Below are 18,250 nucleotides of genomic sequence, written 5' to 3' on the forward strand. Positions count from 1 at the left end.
ATACATTACAAGCCGGGCAGCCTAGATGTTCAGCTACACAACCAGTGGGGAATCAAACTCAGATACAAAGATGTAGAGATCCATTGTTCCTGAGACGCCAACAAGGAGCAAACACAGCACAGAATGGAATTGGGTTTAAGAATGTGTCATGTGAATCCGCCTACGGACAACTCTGGGAACTGTTCCTGAAATGGGAGGAAGCTGTCATCACCTCTCCCTCGGTAGCACCATGTGCTACAGAAATCATTTTCGTTTTGGAAGTGCATTTTGATATGCTGTCTCCCTTCCCTCCTTTCTCTCCTCCCCACTCTGGGAGACAAACTTGGAGCTCACTAACCTCTGCATTTGCTGTCAGAGGAAGGAAGTAGGGGGAAGTTTTACAAACCCCAGTGCAGCAAGACTGCCCCCGGCATCACCCAGGCGGGCGTGCTCTCTGTCTCCTCCTGGCGGCCTCGGAGGGAAGACTAATTCCTCACAGTGAGGGGGAAAGAGCTAAACTGGGGGCAACTGAGAGACCTCCAGCAGAGGTCAGTTCAGAGGGACTGAGGGGTACTTTTAGACCTACTTCATTCTTTGTGGACAGACATAAGAGTGATGAATGGCAACATCTAGTCCTTTACTGGGACATGAAGCCTACAGTGTCTCTCACTGTACCTCGTGAAGGCTCAGGAGAGATCAGCAGTGCCTGGCACGAAAGTAGACACAGTTTAGACAGTCAAAACCATTCCATTAACAACTTACCATTGTTATCCAGCCCCAGTCCTTGGGGCCCCTCATGTATCAGGAACTACTCTCTTGAAGCAAAAGAAGGCAGTGTTCTAATTACTGTTTCTAATCAGAGAGAGATGTTATACCTCCACATGCACAAGTAAATCACAGATTGAGGAAGACTTGTGATCATGCCATCTAAACTTAAGCTCTCTTCATGTCTTTTCCAGAAGATTCTATATTGTCCTGAAGACCGATACCTATAGATTATAAAAGTCTGTCTTTCCCCTGTTACTTTTGCTCTTAGACAGGCTAAAACCCTCTTTTTGAGTGTTTATATCATATTTAATTCCCTCTTAGTCACTGCTTAGCTACATAAAATTTGGTCTTTACATTTCTACCAGAAATCAGCTCTTCTTTTCTCTCAGTCACCTTGTTCTACGCTCCTATTGGCTTAGAGTTATCTCACCATAATCATAGGGAAAGCCCTCCTCACCACTCCGTGATTTATTTCTATAAAAATTTCACGTTCACGCCCCTGACACACATATACACACACTCAATATTTACATGGGGTCCAGATGTTCTGGGCCCAAGTAGACTTATTCTAAATGGATATGCAGAGCCTAAATCCATGGCTCTTGGGCCCAAGTAGACTTATTCTAAATGGATATGCAGAGCCTGAATCCATGAATTTGGCCCTAGAATACCTGCTTAACTGAATGGAGAGCAAGGCTGTGAGTTGTGAATATGCAAGGTAGACCCTTGTCCACAGAGCCAAAAACAAGACCAACTGAGAGGACAGACTTCATGTCCACCCCAGTGATCCAGCAGTCGTTTTCCAAGTTCACATTAACATTTCCTGCTGACCGAGGAGATAGGGAAATTCTGAAAGCATACCAATAGCACCCTTTCTGACAATCAGAATGAGGGACAGCAAGCTTGTGTTTTGGGAAAGCAACTTCGTCCGAGGTTACAGCCATCACAATTAATACTTGTGTTGTAATTTGCGATACACAAAGCATTTTATGAGAGCTGATCCGATCTTTGCAGCACTCTAGTGAAAAGGCCAGAGAAAGTGTTTTTGAGTCAAGAGTGTCCACAAAAGAGGACACAAAGCAAGTCGAATGGGAAAATTCAAGAAAGAAAGAGATAAAGTGAACTGTCTTCAGAGAGCTGTTGGCATCTCAACCTTTGTGACACAGGGGACCCTCTGACTGTGTGGGAGTGCAGGAGGGCAGCAAAGCCACTTGGCTCTGCTAATCTCCCCAGTTCTGAACTCCCAGGCGTGTTGCAGAGGAAACCCGGGAAGTTAGCCCACAGCTCTTCCCAGGGTTGGGGACCATGGAAACACTGGCCTTTATCATTGATTAAAACTGCAAACTTCCTTCCTTATTTTCTACGCACATTTCATGGGTCACTATAAAATGTTACCCCGGAATTTGGGTTAATATTGTTATGAGCAGAACCCTGCCCTTCTGCCTTTCCCTCCCGCCCTCACATTCCCAATTTTTTTTCTGCTCCTGCTGCTGTTGCTATTTGCCTTTTTCTCCCTCCCTCAGCATCACTCACTTCCTCTCCCTCTTCTGCATGAGTCTTTCTCTCCCCACTCCTCCTCCTCACTGTGTTCCTCCTGTGCTCCTGGAGGAACCAAACAGCTCCACTGCAAGGGCTCTGAAACCCAAGGAACAGGCTGTGGTTGACTGACCTGGTGAGGGGAAGACATCACAGGATACCACACTGATATCCGAGGGCCAATCAGCCTGGGCTGGTCTGGAGTTCCCCTGCTGTCCTATTGGCAGCAACTCCAGAGAGTCCAGATGGTCCTAGAAAAATCCCTGGTCCAGTGATAGAAAGGCAGAATTGATTTTAAACCCCTAGAAATGCTGAATTGGAATCAGGTTGAATCTGGGACCCCTGATAGATGGAACATAACCTAAACCTACAGGGAATCCAATGTGGTCTCACTCAAGGGTCAAGAGTTCCCTGCGATAGTGCCAGTGGGAGGAATGTCAGTGCTGGAACTAAAGACTGGGAGGGACATAGGCCACTTCTCGATCGCCGGAAAGGAATATGGTTCAGGATAAGCTCCTCTACTCTGAAGAACCTCAGGAAGGGACAGTGCTGGGCTGAACACATCTTCTGCATACTTCTGCTCCTGCATGGTGCCAAAATGCTGTCCTGAGGCCACCACAACAGAGGTGAGCACATGCACACATCTCCTTGTAGAGAAAGATGCCCTTTCTGGTGTTGGGAGCTGATTATATTCTAGTTTAACGTTTGTTTTAAAGTATTATAAAAGGCAACACTGTGGTCTTATGGAGTCCATTTTCCACTTCCTCACCCCAACTGAGTGGTTGTTTGCAGCTAAGAAAAAGGGCTGCCGCAATGAATGGGCAGGACTAAGGGCCATGAGCCTCACCTGAGTTGTGTGAGTCGCCAGCCTTGGGGTTGGAACAGAGGAACTGCCAGAACAGCTAAGAGAAGAGAATCTAAAAGACAGAGAGAAGACTTTTTTTACCCAACTAATAGTGACAGAAGTATCTAGGATCCCTAAAGGCAAACTATATGGTCAGAGCATGGGCAAATGGCAATTATCCGACAGCAGTACCTTCTAGAGAAAATAAGCTGCACACCGGGTTAGAAAAATCCAGTAGAGAGATCTGACTTCATCTATGAAATTACTCTAAGAATTTGGCTGGAGAACATGGTAGAGACAGAACAATCCCAGAATCACAGAGCTAAGACAGAACCTAAAGATCATCAAGAATCCTTTTTATTTACGGGACTAGGATATACTGGGGTAGAAGGGCTTCAGACAGGGTATTTCAAGTCAGAGAGCTAACAGGGGTCAGTAAATTAAGTCCTGATCCTGACAACCCCAGCAAAAGGCAAGGAAGCTTCTGGCTTCTGCAAGATTAGAGGCCCGAAGCCAAGGCAATCCATTTACTAAAGACCCAGATAAGGGTCACCTGGGTGGCTCAGCTGGTTAAGCGTCCAACTCTTGATCTCAGCTCAGGCCTTGATCTCGGGGTCTTGGGGTGAAGCCCCGTTTTGGGTTCCATGCTGGGCATGGAGCCTACTTAAAAAAAAAAAAAAAAGACCCAGATAAGACATAGCACAATGAAGTTCCTAACTCTGGGACACAAAACCCTGGCCCAAAGCAAAATAGGAATGGCTGGGTCCCAGGCAGGACAGGAGGGTTCCCTAGCATCCAGGAGGTAAACTAGCTAATAGAACCTGGTCTTCCCAGGACTGGAGGTGACACAGAAAGTAACAAAAGGAAAGAAACTCACCGCTGGGTTCAGTCTTCCTGGGGCTTTTGTGTGCTCTGGGAAAGTTCTGGCCATGGAAAAAAGTCAACAATTTAAACATAGCATAAGAATTAGAACAAGCTCTAAATGAGAATGGGATCTTTTTTTTTTTTTTTGAGATCTTTTTCAATTCGAAGAATCCTCTTTGTGTATTCCTACATGTATACTTCTCCCTTCTGCCCATACAGCATTTGCTTTAAAACAATGATTCTCAAGGGTGTGGAAGGTGAGGAGAAGGCAGAGCAGATTGCTTGGGTAGACAAGAAAGAAGGGAGTAGTGGGCATTCACAGTTTGTAAGATTACTCAGCTGACTCTGATATGTTCCTCTCTCCGCCTCTTTGAGAACACTGCCCAAGAAGTCACCCAGAGGGGAGAAGAAAGCAAGCTGCTTTGTGGGGGTCAGTGTGCCTTCTGTTGGCCCACCCAGAGACGTAGCAAAGGGAATATCGTTTAAATTATTATCATATCAATGGTGCATCCAATCTGGAATTATCCCAAGCTCTTTTTTAATCCATTCATGCTGCTATAACAGAATATCATAGACTGGGTGGGATCATAAACAACAGAAATCTATTTCTCACGGTTCTGGAGGCTGGGGGTCCAAGGTCAAGGCACCCCCAGATTTAGTGTCTGGTGAGGGCTCACTTCCTGGTTCATAAAGAGTCATCTTCTTGCTGTCCTCTTATGCTGGCAGGATCAAGGGAGCTCCCTGGAGTCCCTTTTATAAGCACACTAATTCCATTCATAAGGGTTCCACCCTCATGACCAAATCACTTCCCAAAGGCCTCACCTCCAAATACTCTGACATTGAGAATTAGCCTTCAACACAGGAATTTGGGGGGGAATACGAACACTCACTCTTCAATCAATCTCAGAATCACTTTAGCACCACCCCAGGAATTCCATGTTATTTAAGATATGAGTACCTTACAGGGAGATAGTATGATCCAAATTAAATTTTCTCTCCTCTAAAATTAGATGTATCATTATAAGAAAAAGATAGCAGATTTGTCTTTGATTCATTAATTCAGGGAGTCAATAAGCATTTATTCAAGACCCTACTAGTTTTCTACTTCTGCTACAACAAATTACCAGAAATTTAGTGGTTTAAAACAACATGCATTTGGGGCACGTGGCTGGCTCAGACAGTAGAGTGTGTGATTCTTGATCTCGGGGTTGTGAGTTCGAGCCCCACATTGGTTATGGAGATTAGTTTAAAATAAATAAGTAAATAAACTCTTTAAAATAAAATAAATAAAATAAAATACCACATTTTTATTATCTACAGTTCTGGAGCTCAGAAGTCCACAGTGGGTCTTACTGGGCCAAAGTCAAGGTGTTAGCAGTGCTGATTTCTTGGAGGCTCTAGGAGGGAATCTGGTTCCTGGTATTTTCCAATTTCTAGAGGTTGCCCACAACCTTTGCTCATGGCTCCTTCCATCTTCAAAGCCATATACAGCAAAGTCAGGGAGTCCTTCTCACACCATCTCTGATTTTCCCTCTTCTGCCCTCCCTCTTCTACCCACACAGACTCTCTTATAATCCAGAATAATATGCCCGCTCCAGGGTAGTAGATCAGCAAACTTAATCTGTAATCTTAATTCTCCTTTGGCATTCTACCTAACATATTCACAGGTTCCTGAGATTAACAAGTAGGCATCTTTGGAGCCATTACCCTGCCTACTACAAAGATTATCACAGTCTGGGTAGTATTCCAGGGACTGCTCCAGAGAGCAGAAGTAGGACCAGTAAGTGGCAGTCAAAGTGCTTAGTTTGTTATTGCATGTAAATTATACCGTAACCAAGCCTTAAAAAAGTTAATAGCTTGACATTCAAGGCCCTTCATAATGCTTATAAAGTTATGGGTACTACTTATTAAGAGTTCACTGTGTCTTTATATACATTACCAACAATTATACTCATTATAACCCTCTGAGGCAAGGGATACTCTATTCCCTTTCTATAGATGAAAATAAGGCTCAGAAAGATGAAGTGAACTGTCCAGGCTCACACCTCTAGTCAGTGGCAGAGGCGGGACTGGAACTAAATCTGTGTGAACTCCACAACCTGTGCTCCAACTTCCAGCATCTTCCTTCAGTACATCCTCCACACTCCACCAAAGCAGCCTATGCTCCAGTTTCAAGGATGCAGTCCCCAAACTGCCATGTCCACTCCTGTCCTAAAGCCACTACCTCTGAGGAGCCTTCCTCGTCCCCCTCACTCACAAGTCCTTGCTCCTTCCTGGGGGCTCACAGCTCTACTCATCACTTCCAATAGAGCTGTTGTCAGTCTGTTTTATGGTGGTACGTTGTGGGTCACCCTCTTTCACTAGATTCTTAGCTCTCTGAGAGCAGGACTTTCTTATTCAGTTTTGTGTCCTCGCAGTGCCTCGTCAGTTCATTGTGTATTGTTCATTCAAAACTGTTTTTTGCGATACTTTGAGTCAAGATGGCTCTCCGAGTTCACTCTTTTGCCACTCCTTCTGCTGTAAATACATAGCAGGGATAGATAAAACACAAAAAGAAAACACCAAAATGATAGTGCTGAGTTCAAACGCAAGATTATAATCTCTGTGGCCCTGAACTGAAGAGAAACATAAAGTCATGAGCAGGACTGAAGCCTCCAGGCTGTGAGAATCCTAGCAGAGATGCAGGGGAGGCAGCCAGGCACATTAGGGGACAAAAACTACTTCAGTCTAGCTCAGGAACTAGAGTCAGGCTCAGCGCTTATAGCCAGGGCCTGCGGCAGCTTTTCCACCCAAGGGAAAAGACTGACAAACGTCGCTCTTAAAAGCGTCCAGAGATGTAGTCTACTTGGTTTATAAAGGAAATGTGTGTAAATAATAAAAGATTTAGGGTTGGATGATAATAAATGCAATATATGGCAAAATTAGTGGCGTGAGGGAAGACTACCATGGCAGCAAAATGCACCAAGGATGGCAAACGAAAGGCTCATGGATAACAGCGCCACAAACCTGGGTGGCAAGGCATTCCTCGGAATCCACAAATTCAAGCTGGCAAGAATAAACCCTGTCAGCTACGAGACTTGTGTGGGATCAGAATCTGTGCAGAGGGAGGCAAAGGGAAGGAACTCAGCTCTTGACAACCCTAAAGGCAGGCATACCCCCCCCAGTCGGCAACTCTCAGTGGAAGCCAGGAGGGGATCCTGCAGGGTCCAGCAGGCCAAGAGTGCAACAGGACCAGAAAGATGCAATAAGGTCTCATAGTGATGGGGTGGACTGGGTCCTAGAAGCTCTCAGAACTACAAACAAATCTCCTTCCAAGGGACAAAGCTCTTCAGCTCTTCAATGAGGAGAAACTGCTGGGAATGAAATCCCAGGGAGAGGGACAAATAGGAAGAAGGTCCAAATAAAAGTAAGGAGGGAAGCCGAAGAGGCAAATCTCAGAAAATATAAGGCAAATATAAGGCCTACTCGGGGCTTGATCCCACGACCCTGAGATCATGACCTGAGTTGAAACCAAGAATCAGATGCTCAACCAACTGAGCCACCCAGGCACCCCGTATTTTTTTAAAGCCACTATATGAATACAACCAAAAAGGGAGCTCTACTCTAGAACTTGGAATCATATATTGAAAGAGCATGCCATGTATCTGGGTAAATGGATCCAGAAAGGCCAATAAATGGTCTCTTGAAACTATTGGACTTGGAAGAAAAATAAATGGTTATTGACATTCCAGGCAAAAAAAAGACCAAGGGGAAAAAATATTACACTTTTTGTTAGTTAACACTTTATCCAGAAAGTAATGGAGTAACATATTTAAGACAAAGACAGAAAATGTGAACCACAGATTCTGTATCCAACCAAACTGAGCTTCAAGTAAAAAGGCTACAGAGAAACTGTTAAGAATACTGCAAACACTCAGAGACTGCTGTTCCCATAAGTTCTTTCTGAGAAATCAACCAAAGAAGACCAGAAAGCCGCGGACATAAAGACCGGCGGCTAGAATGTAGTTGCATGAGTAACCCAGCTTTGACCACACCTAAGAGGTCAACAGCTTAGGAAAATGTGGGGCAACAAGATGGAAGGAACCTGGGTCCCTGAATCAGCAGCTGGAACAGAGCTGCCTACAAACCTTAGATACTGTTCACCTCCACACAGTTGTATGAGAGTGAAAGAAACTCCTGTTTGGTTGGAGCCACTCTATTTTGTAGTCTCTTTGTTGTATCAATTTACCCTATAATCTAATAATGTAGAAATTGGTACATGGAAATGGGGTTGCTACCATAACAATAATCTAAAATATGGGGTTCTGACTTACTGGTAAGGCAGCCTGTGACAAAGAAACAGATTTTGAAAGCTGGATATTTGGTGACACATCAGATTTTGGAAAAACTCTTCCCTGTAAAAACTTGGAAGACAGACCCATGGAGCTTTTAGCTCCAGGGAAAATGGTTGGAAAAAGCCATAATGTTAGTCAATACAGCCCTTAGACCTGCCAAGTCAGCTCCCTGCCCCAGACATTTGCCTGCTTCAGGGAGTCCACGCTTTGATGTGCCTTCCCTTAGTGGCTGGGAATGGCTGGGGCCACAAATGCCAATCCGGTGGGAAATCCCAGTTTGGAACCAGTCCCACAGGGGGTTAGGTGACCAGAAATGCCTTCCTCAGAATTTTCTAAATCCCCCTCTGATGCTTGGGTTGGACCAGGACCAAGAGCACCATCTAGGTAGTGTGCCTGAGCCCAGATTGGACCTGGGTGGGCCCTAGGAAACATTTCCCCCCTTCAGAGCTCTCTCCAAATCTATACACCCACCCATCCACACCCAGGCTATAGTTATGTTGTTTTTTTTTTAACTGAATTACTCTTGTCTGATCAGTAAATGATGCTGGGATTAGATATGCATGGGAGAAAAAATGAAATTACCTTATACAATTCACAAAGATAATTCCAGATAAAGACCTTGATTTTAGAAGAAAATCTTCAAAACTTTTAAAAGAATATAAAGCAGGGGCGCCTGTATGGCTCAGTCAGTTGGGCAACTGACCCGGTTTTGGCTCAGGTCATGATTTCAGATCATGAGATGGAGCCCTGAATCAGGCTCTATGCTTAGCTCAGAATTTGCTTGGGACTCTCTCTCCCTCTCCCTCTGCCCCTCCCCCATGCTCTCTTGCTCTCTCTGTCTCTCAAATAAATAAATCTTTAAAATATATATATAGGAGACCAACTATATGACCTCGGGGGTAGGAAATAATTTCTTAAACAAGTCGCAAAAAGCTATAAAGTAAAATAGTAATACATTTGACTACATTAACATTTAAAACTTCTGTACCAAAAAAAAAAAAAAAAAAGTGAAAAGATAAGTTGCAACCAGAAGATTGTTTGCCTCATATATAGCTGATATGTGATTAGTCCAAAATATGTAAAGAATTTCTTTCTTCTTCTTCTTCTTCTTCTTTTTTTTTTTTTTTTTTTTGGAAAAAGAGACAGGGCATGCACAAGCATGTGGGAGGGGAGGGGCAGAGGGAGAAAGAGAATCTCAAGCAGGCTCCATGCCCAGGCTGGAGCCAAGTGGGGCTCCATCTCACGACCCTGAGATCATGACCTGAGCAGAAATAAAGTGTCGGACACCCAACCGACTAAGCCACCCAGGCGTCCCAAGAATATGTAAAGAATATCTATAATCAGTAAGTAAAATGAAAATGAGCAAAGACTATAGACAAATCAGAGAAAGAAAAGCCCAGTGTCCCATAAACACTTGAAAAGATGCTCAGCCTCACGAGTAAGTGAGGAAATAGAAATTAAGACAGAAATGAGATATGAGGGGCCCCTGGGTGACCCAGTCGGTTAAGTGTCTGCCATTGGCTCAGGTCATGATCCCAGCATCCTGGGATCAAGCCCCGGGTCGGGCTCCCTCCCTGCTCAGCCAGGAGTCGGCTTCTCTCTCTCCCTGTGCCTCTCCCCGCAACCCGTGCTCTCTCTCTCGCTCTGCGGTCTCTCTCTCAAATAAATAAAATCTTTAAACTAAATTTATAAAAAAAAGGGACGCCTGGGTGGCTCAGTGAGTTAAGCATCTGCCTTATGTCAGGTCATGATGCCAGGGTCCTGGGATCGAGTCCTACATCGGGCTCCCTGCTCAGTGGGGAACCTGCTTCTTCCTCTGCCTGCCGCTCCCCCTGCTGGTGCTCTCTCATTCTCTGACAAATAAATAAATAAATAAATAAATAAATTCATAAAAAAAAAAAAAAGAAATGGGATATCATTTCACACCCATCAGATTGTCAAAAATTAAAACATCTGACAATACTAAGTACTATTGAGAATGTGGAACAAAAGGAACTCCCAGTTACTGCTGGTGAAATGTTACTTTTACAGCCACTGTAAGAACTTGGCAATATCCAGCAGAGTTGGAGATGTGCATTCCTAAAAACCAGCCTGAAACTCTCTCTCTTGTGTATATGAGGAGACCTGAGCAAGAATGTTCATTGCAGCATTGTTCAGATTACAAAAAAAAGTAGAAACTGAATGTCCATCAATAGGAAAATGAAAAAAATTCTGTTGTGATCACGCTATGGAGAAATAGAAGTTTAAATGAATGAACTAGACCTACATATCAAAGTGGGTAAATTTTAAAAATAAATTGATGGATTTATATTTTGTTCATGGATATATGAATGTAGTAAAAAGTATAAAACATGCAGGGGAAGATAGATATCAATTTCAAATAATGCATGTCTGGAGAGAGAGGAGAGATAGAAATGAAATCAGGGAGTAGTACATGAGGGGCTTCAACTGCATCTACAATGTTTTATTTTTTCAAAAATATCAAAATCAAATATGGAAAAAGATCGACATTTATATTGTCTCAAAACTTTTCTGAGCATTCAAAGTATTTTCTAATTTAAAAAATACTGAGCGAGGGACGCCTGGGTGGCTCAGTCAGTAAAGCGTCTGCCTTCGCCTCAGGTCATGATCCCAGAGTCCTGGGATCGAGTCCCGCATCAGGCTCCTTGCTCAGTGGGGAGCCTGCTTTTCCCTGTCTGCTGCTCCCCTGCTTGTGCTTTCTCTCTCTCTCTGACAAACAAATAAAATATTTTTAAAAAAATACTGAGGGTTTGGGGCACCTGGCTTGCTCAGTCGGTAGAGAATGTGACTCTTGATCTCAGAGCTTTAAGTTCAAGCTCCATGTTGGGTGTAGAGATTAGTTAAAAATAAAATAAAATCTGGGGCGCCTGGGTGGCTCAGTCAGTTAAGCATATGACTCTTGATTTTGGCTCAGGTCATGATCTCAGGGTTGTGGGATCAAACTCCGTATAAGGCTTACGAGCTGGGATTGAGGCCTGCTTTGAATTCTCTCTCCCTCTGCCCCACCCCCCAAAATAAGTAAGTAAAATCTTTTTTAAAAATGGGGATAATAGGGGCGCCTGGGTGGCTCAGCTGGTTGGGCATCTGCCTTCAGCTCCTGTCATGATCCCAGAGTCCTGGGATCGAGCCCCGAATCGGGCTCCCTGCTCAGCGGAGAGCCTGTTTCTCCCTCTCCCTTGGTTGCTCCCCCTGCTTGTGCACTCTCTCTGTGTGTCAAATAAATAAATAAAATCTTAAAAAAAAAAAATGGGGATAATAGTGTCCACCCTATGTTAACAAGATTAAGTATGTTAATATTATAAAGTTCTTTAAAAGAAAAGCCCCACAAAGTTGGGGCTCCTGGGTGGCTCAGTGTGTTAAGTGCTAAAGATTCTCTGTCCCTCTCCTTCTGCCCCTCCCCCCTCCCTAACAAAACAAAACAAAAAAACCACAAAGCAAACCGTTGTGTTCACTAACCAAGCTAAAACATACTGTGGTTGAGGATTAAAAATAATAAAGTTTACAAAGGTACAAGAGTACCTGGTATGTAGTACATGCTTGAACAGAGACTGTTAGGAACAATGATTCTAAGTGTCACATAGTTTTAAGCATCAAAAGGGGCCATGATCTGATTAAAAGAAAGAACAGTAGGGTTGGAAGAAGGCTGCCCAGTTCCAATAATACTAGTTGTATTTCTGGAGGACACTATCGATGCACTGCAAAGCTCAATTTCCATGAAGTTTGACACTTTCCTCATCCCAAGTTTGCAACTCAGAGTGATACGAGATAGTGCTGGTAGAAATACATGCTCCATTTTACAAAGGAAGTTTCAGCAAGTAACAAGTGATTCCGGCTATCTTTTTTTTTTTTCTTCCTCATTTGTTTTTTCTCGGTGGCCGGACCAAGGTCCCTCAAGGCCACAAAGAAGAAAGTATTTTTAAGAAAGATTTAAATGTTCTGAGGACTGCATATATTTTCATTCATTTTATATTGACACGTTATACATAATATTTCATTTTAATAAAAGATTTCTGCTACGAAACTGAAAAAAATGAAAAATTGTCTACTGAGCTGGATTGTGTTCTTCTTGGCTTTAGCAATGTCCTCCGGGTCTTCAGCTCCGTTTTGCCCAGTAAGCATCTGCAGACCTTGTTTCCATGTGGCCTCGCCCCGGCTCCAGCCACCTGGCTCGGACATCTTCCGGCCTCCACTCTGCCCAGCTGGCTCCAGCCACCCCGGCCAGGCCAGCTCTCTCCTCCTCTGCCCTCCCCGGGGCGCGCCTACTGTCCACACTGCTCCTTAGCTCTTTCTGGGCAAACTCCGGGTGCCTTCCTTGTTTCCCAGCGCCTGAGCTCCCAGGGCGGAAAAACTGGAGCTCACGGTTCTTTTCTGTCCCTCGTGGCCAAGTCAATCCTTGTTGAAAGAAATTTTACCTCCAGAGGAGACAAACTTCGGACAGCTTTGACAAAAGCCGCGCGGGCATTGGGCGCGGGCGATCGGCGGGGGGGGGCATCCGCCGACCTGGAGCTGCGCGGCTCCCCCTCCCGGCGGCTCCCCCGGCCCGGGGAAGCGCTCCCTCGGCTGCCGCAGCCCAGTGCCCGCCGGCCGGCCGCGCTCCGCGGCCAGGCTGCAGCTGGGGCCCCTCCACGCCGCGGACAAAGGCGCCCCTGTTCCACCGCCCGGCCCGAGCCTTTCTCCGCCGACGCCGGGGCGGAGCGAGCCCGCACGTGACGCTGCGCGTGGCCCCGCGTGTGGCCCGGTCCCTCGCGGGCCCGCGGAGGCAGCGCGTTGAGCCGCGCTAGGCCCCGGGCCCGGCCCCAGGCTCCCCTTGTCGGAACCCGGGTAGAAGGACCCTCACCCGGCATTTCTGGGAGCCCGCCAGCAAAGTTCAGGCCAGGCAGTCTGACTTGGGGCCTTTTGGGTTCTCAAGGGTCGAGACGTAAAATTCCTTTCTCCCCCAGGGGGTCTTCCTCCATTCCTCTGTGTCTTAGGGAGGACCCAAACAACTTCTCCCTTTTGCTTTGCCCCTTTTTGGTGGGAAAAATAGTAATTTGGGGAAAAGGTGAGAAATTGTGCCTAGCATTTACTGAGCCTTGGCTACGTACGTGCCAGGCCCTCTTATAGGCACAGATAATTAGTTTCAGTTAATCCTCAAAAGGATTTGTGAAATAAATATTATTTTCCCATTCTACCTTTCCATTTTTAGAAAACTGAGGTTAGGATTTTGTGCTAAGGGCCTGGGAATACTGCAATTAATAAAGCAGACAAGATCCTGTGCTCACTCAACTTACATGGGGGAGAGGGTGGATAATCACAACTAATTAATTACAAAAGGGGAATGAGAGCCCTGAAGATAAGCTCCCCAGGTGCTGAGGGATGGGGCTTTATAACCAGGGGGGCATGACCTGGCCTGGGTTGGGAGAGGTCAGGAAGCTTCCAGAACTGTTGCAGTAGTCTGGGGAGCAGGGGAGATCTGAGGATGTTGACCACAGGAAGAACCCATTCAAAAGAAACTGGGAGAGTGGAATCAATAGGACTTAGAAAGCTGTTAATTGTGGATGGTGACTGAAAAGTCAATCCAGCCTCTCTACCACCTCTACCCTCCAACGCTGGGGCATTGGAAAGATAGAGGAACTAGGTAAATTCTTGGGTTCTGATCCTGATTGTGCCCCTTCTTGCTGGGTGACATCACGGACAAATCACTCTGTAAAGCCTTGGGAGACCTGCATTCCTTCACTACACTGCTGGCATGCTATGCCCTATGATGGTGTTCCTTCAACCTCGAGGGAACATTGCAAAAAAAAACATAAGAGGGACGTGTAGGAAAACTACACCATACATCTACAGTAACATAGTGGTACTGGCACATGGAAATGGAATAAAAATCTGGAAATAAATCCCAATACATATGTGAACATAGTATATGACAAAAGAAGTACTATATATACATAGAGATGGATCATTAAAGAATGTTCAGAAAATATAGATCGTTCAATACATGGTGTTGGACAATGGGTAGCCACCAAGAAAAAAAAAAAATTGGATCCGTATCTCACTTCTTTTAGACCACTCAAAATGAAAACACTGAAAAATAAACTTTAGAAGCACTAGAAGAAAATGCAGGTTTCTAAAAACACTCTTGGAGTGGGGAAATCCTTTCTAAGTATAACACAAAACCTAGAAGCCACACACATAAACACTCACACACAGACACATTCGAACAAGCACAACAAAAAACATCATCTATGCCACATATCACACAGGAATAATTTTCTTTATATAAAATGAGCACTTATAAATTAGTAACAAGGGACCGACAACTTAGTAGAAAAGGATATGACAAACGGTTCATGGTAAAGATCAAAATGGCTCGCAAACATGAAAAGATGCATCACTTATAATAAGAGAAATGGAAACTAAAATTACAATGAAATACCATTCTCACTTACCAAATAGGCAAAACTCACCTCTGGAAGGCACCTTGGCAATATCAATTTAAAATGCAGATTCCTTCAGCAACTTTTCTTTTAGGAATTTTTCTATGGATACATTCCTACAAGTATGGAATGGTATGCCTAAAAAATTCATAGCCAAGTATTGGAAACAATCTAAATGTCCATTGATAAGGAACTTGTTAAATTATGACACAGCACATAGAAGAGTGGAGATGCAGATGTACAGCTAGGAAAAATCTTCATAATATAGAGGCTCTGGAGGGTGTACTAGATTTGAATTACATCCATAAAATAGAAACAATTGTACCTCTGCACAAGGTTGTTGTGAAGATTACAATTAAAATACCAAAAGCACTTAAGGGCACCTGGGTGGCTCAGTCGGTTAAATCTGCCTTCGGCTCAGGTCATGATCCCAGGGTCCTGGGATCGAGTCCTACATCAGGCTCCCTGCTCAGCAGGGAGCCTGCTTTTCCCTCTCCCTCTGCCCCTCCTCCCCAGCTCATTCTCTCTCTCAAATAAATAAAATCTTTAAAAAAAAATTACCAGGGCACCTGGGTGGCTCAGTTGGTTAAGCGAATGCCTTCAGCTCAGGTCATGATCCTGGAGTCCCAGGATCGAGTCCCGCATCGGGCTCCCTGCTCATCAGGGAGTCTGCTTCTCCCTCTGACCCTCCCCCCTCTCATACTCTCTCTATCTCATTCTCTCTCTCAAATAAATAAATAAAATCTTTAAAAAAAATAAAAAAAATAAAAAAATAAATAAATAAATTACCAACATAACAATAAAAAAAATTTTTTTTAATGTAATTTAAACAGGAAAAAAAAAATTACCAAAAGCACTTAGAATATCCAGAATATATACCATTAGCTATTTACTTACACATACTGGTTTTTTTTAAGATTTTTTATTTTTAAGTAATCTCTACACCCAACATGGGGCTCAAACTCACAACCCCGAGGTCAAGAGCTGCACGCCGTACCGACTGAGCTAGCCAGGCGCCCCACACATACTGTTAATAAAAAGAGCAAAGGGGCAGAACAGCTTGTACAATTACCTACCACGTGTGCAAAAGAAAAATAAGTGTATAGGTTATTGAAAATTTCACAATCAATCAGTAACAGTGGTTGCCTCTGGAAAGAGAACTGAAGGGCCAGGGACAAAGCAACTTATTTTTACAGTCTACCTTCCTCCCCTCCCCCCCATCTACCTTTCTATACCTTTTAAATTTTTTACCATGGGTATCTGACATCTATCCAAAAGATAAATTATTTTATTTTTTAAAGTAGGCTCCACACCCAGCCTGGAGCCCAGTACAGGGCTTGAACTCATGACCCTGAGATCAAGACCAAGACCTGAGTTGAGATCAAGAGTTGGATGCTTCCCAACTGAGCCACTCAGGCACCCCAATAAATTAATATTTTTAAGTAGAAAAATATCAATCAGACACACATAAAGAAAAAGTAATTAAATTTTATAAGATGTAGAAATTAAATTATGCTCTAATCTTTTCCACTAGTGTAATTTTGTTAGAATGCTCATATAGTGGAGGCCCTGACTGACTTTTCAAATTCATCCTGCACCCTTGCAAATTACTGATGGAGCTTGCACCTCAATGTGTGGACCAGCAGCATCAGCATCACTTAAGAACTTGTTAGAATGCAGAATCTCAGGCCCCACCCTAGACCTACTGAATCCAGTCCACATTTTAACAAGATTCTCAGGTGATTTGTTTGAGGTAGGAGAGGCACTGAGCTAGGCACATAATAAAAAACAAAAATATAAAACAGAACAGAAGCACTGTTCTACTCTTCTTCTTTTTTTGACTCCCACTTCTCAAAATTGTTATGGTTAGATGATTCTGAAAAACATATTGTGGGTTCCAAGAACACAAACACAAAATAATCAACCTATATGAGTCTATATAAACTTTATTTTTTTTTTTCTATATAAACTTTAAAAAGAGCTACTTTCATCCATGATGTTATAAGTCAGGATAGAGGTTACCTTTGGGGAGGTGGGAGGAGGCAGAGGTTGGGGCAGGGCCTAAAGGGCTGCTTCTAGAGTGCTGGTAATATTTGTCTCTTGATCTGGTTGCTGGTTATTTGGATCTGTTTGTGAAAATTCTTAAGGACTGTGCACTTCTGATTGGCGTATTTTTTTGAGATGTGTCCTATACTTCAAAAAAAAAGTTTTCAAAAACTCTACTATTATCACCTACCTCAAACCCCTTTACCATGGGGGAGCCAAGATGCTTGGGGAAAAAAGACTGAGCTGAGAAAATTATTTACACAGATTTAGTTACTGGTAGGTAACTCCCACTTAATTACTTTGTCACACACACACACACACACACACTAGAACTCCTGTACTTTTTTTTTTTTAAGTAGGCTCCATGCTCAGTGTGGAGCCCAATGCAGCGCTTGAACTCATACCCCTGAGATCAAGACCTGAGCTGAGATCAAGAGTCGGATGCTTAACTGACTGAGCCACCCAGGAGCCTCCTGTACATTTTATTTATTTATTTTTAAAGATTTTATTTATTTGACAGACAGAGACACAGCAAGAGAGGGAACACAAGCAGGGGGAGTGGGAGAGGGAGAAGCAGGCTTCCCGCTGAGCAGGGAGCCTGATGCGGGGCTCGATCCCAGGACCCTGGGATCATGACCTGAGCCGAAGGCAGACGCCCAACGACTGAGCCACCCAGGCGCCCCCCTCCTGTACATTTTAAAAGGTGCCTACTACTGACCTGCATTCACCCAAAAGATAACATGATCATGACAGAGCTGCTTCAGGGTGCTCTCTGGAATGCTGTGGGGAGAAGGAGCACAGGCTCTGCTCTCTTAGGGGGTTTCAAGCCTGAATTGACCATTCATTAGCTACATAACCCTGGACAAGTTACTAACCCTCATTTCTGTCCTATCGGAGGATGATAATTATATTCCCATCTTGTAGGAATGCTCTCTGTATTAAATGAGATAATATATATGAAGTGCTTGGTGCAGTGCCTGGCACATAATAGGAGCCCATTAATGGTAGACAATTATTTGAGAGTAAAGCTCTTCTCAATCATTCCCAAACATGGCCTCGCAAGTAATCATTACCCGCAGTTAAAGCTAATCACATCAGGAAACATTCTGAAAGCCACTTCCCTGGAAGTGAATTCAGGTCTCACGATCCACATGAGAACCAGAATCTGGAGTACCAGCACCCGGTTTTTCAGGATATTTGCTTTCAGAAGCACCCGCCCCATTCCATTGCCCTTAGCCAGCAGGGCAATACCTGTGTCCCTGTCTTCCCACACCCCTCCACACAGAGAAAGGCCCAGTTCTCATGCCTCCTGCTACATGCTCCCACGAGCTTGCTCTCAAAGCTTCTAAACTATGGGGTGCCTGGATGGCTCAGTCGGTTAAGCATCCTCCTTTAGCTCAGGTCATGATCTCAGGATCCTGGGATCGAGCCCCGCATCGCAT

This window comes from Halichoerus grypus, chromosome 8, assembly GCF_964656455.1.
Source record: "Halichoerus grypus chromosome 8, mHalGry1.hap1.1, whole genome shotgun sequence".
Classification (NCBI taxonomy): Eukaryota; Metazoa; Chordata; class Mammalia; order Carnivora; family Phocidae; genus Halichoerus; species Halichoerus grypus.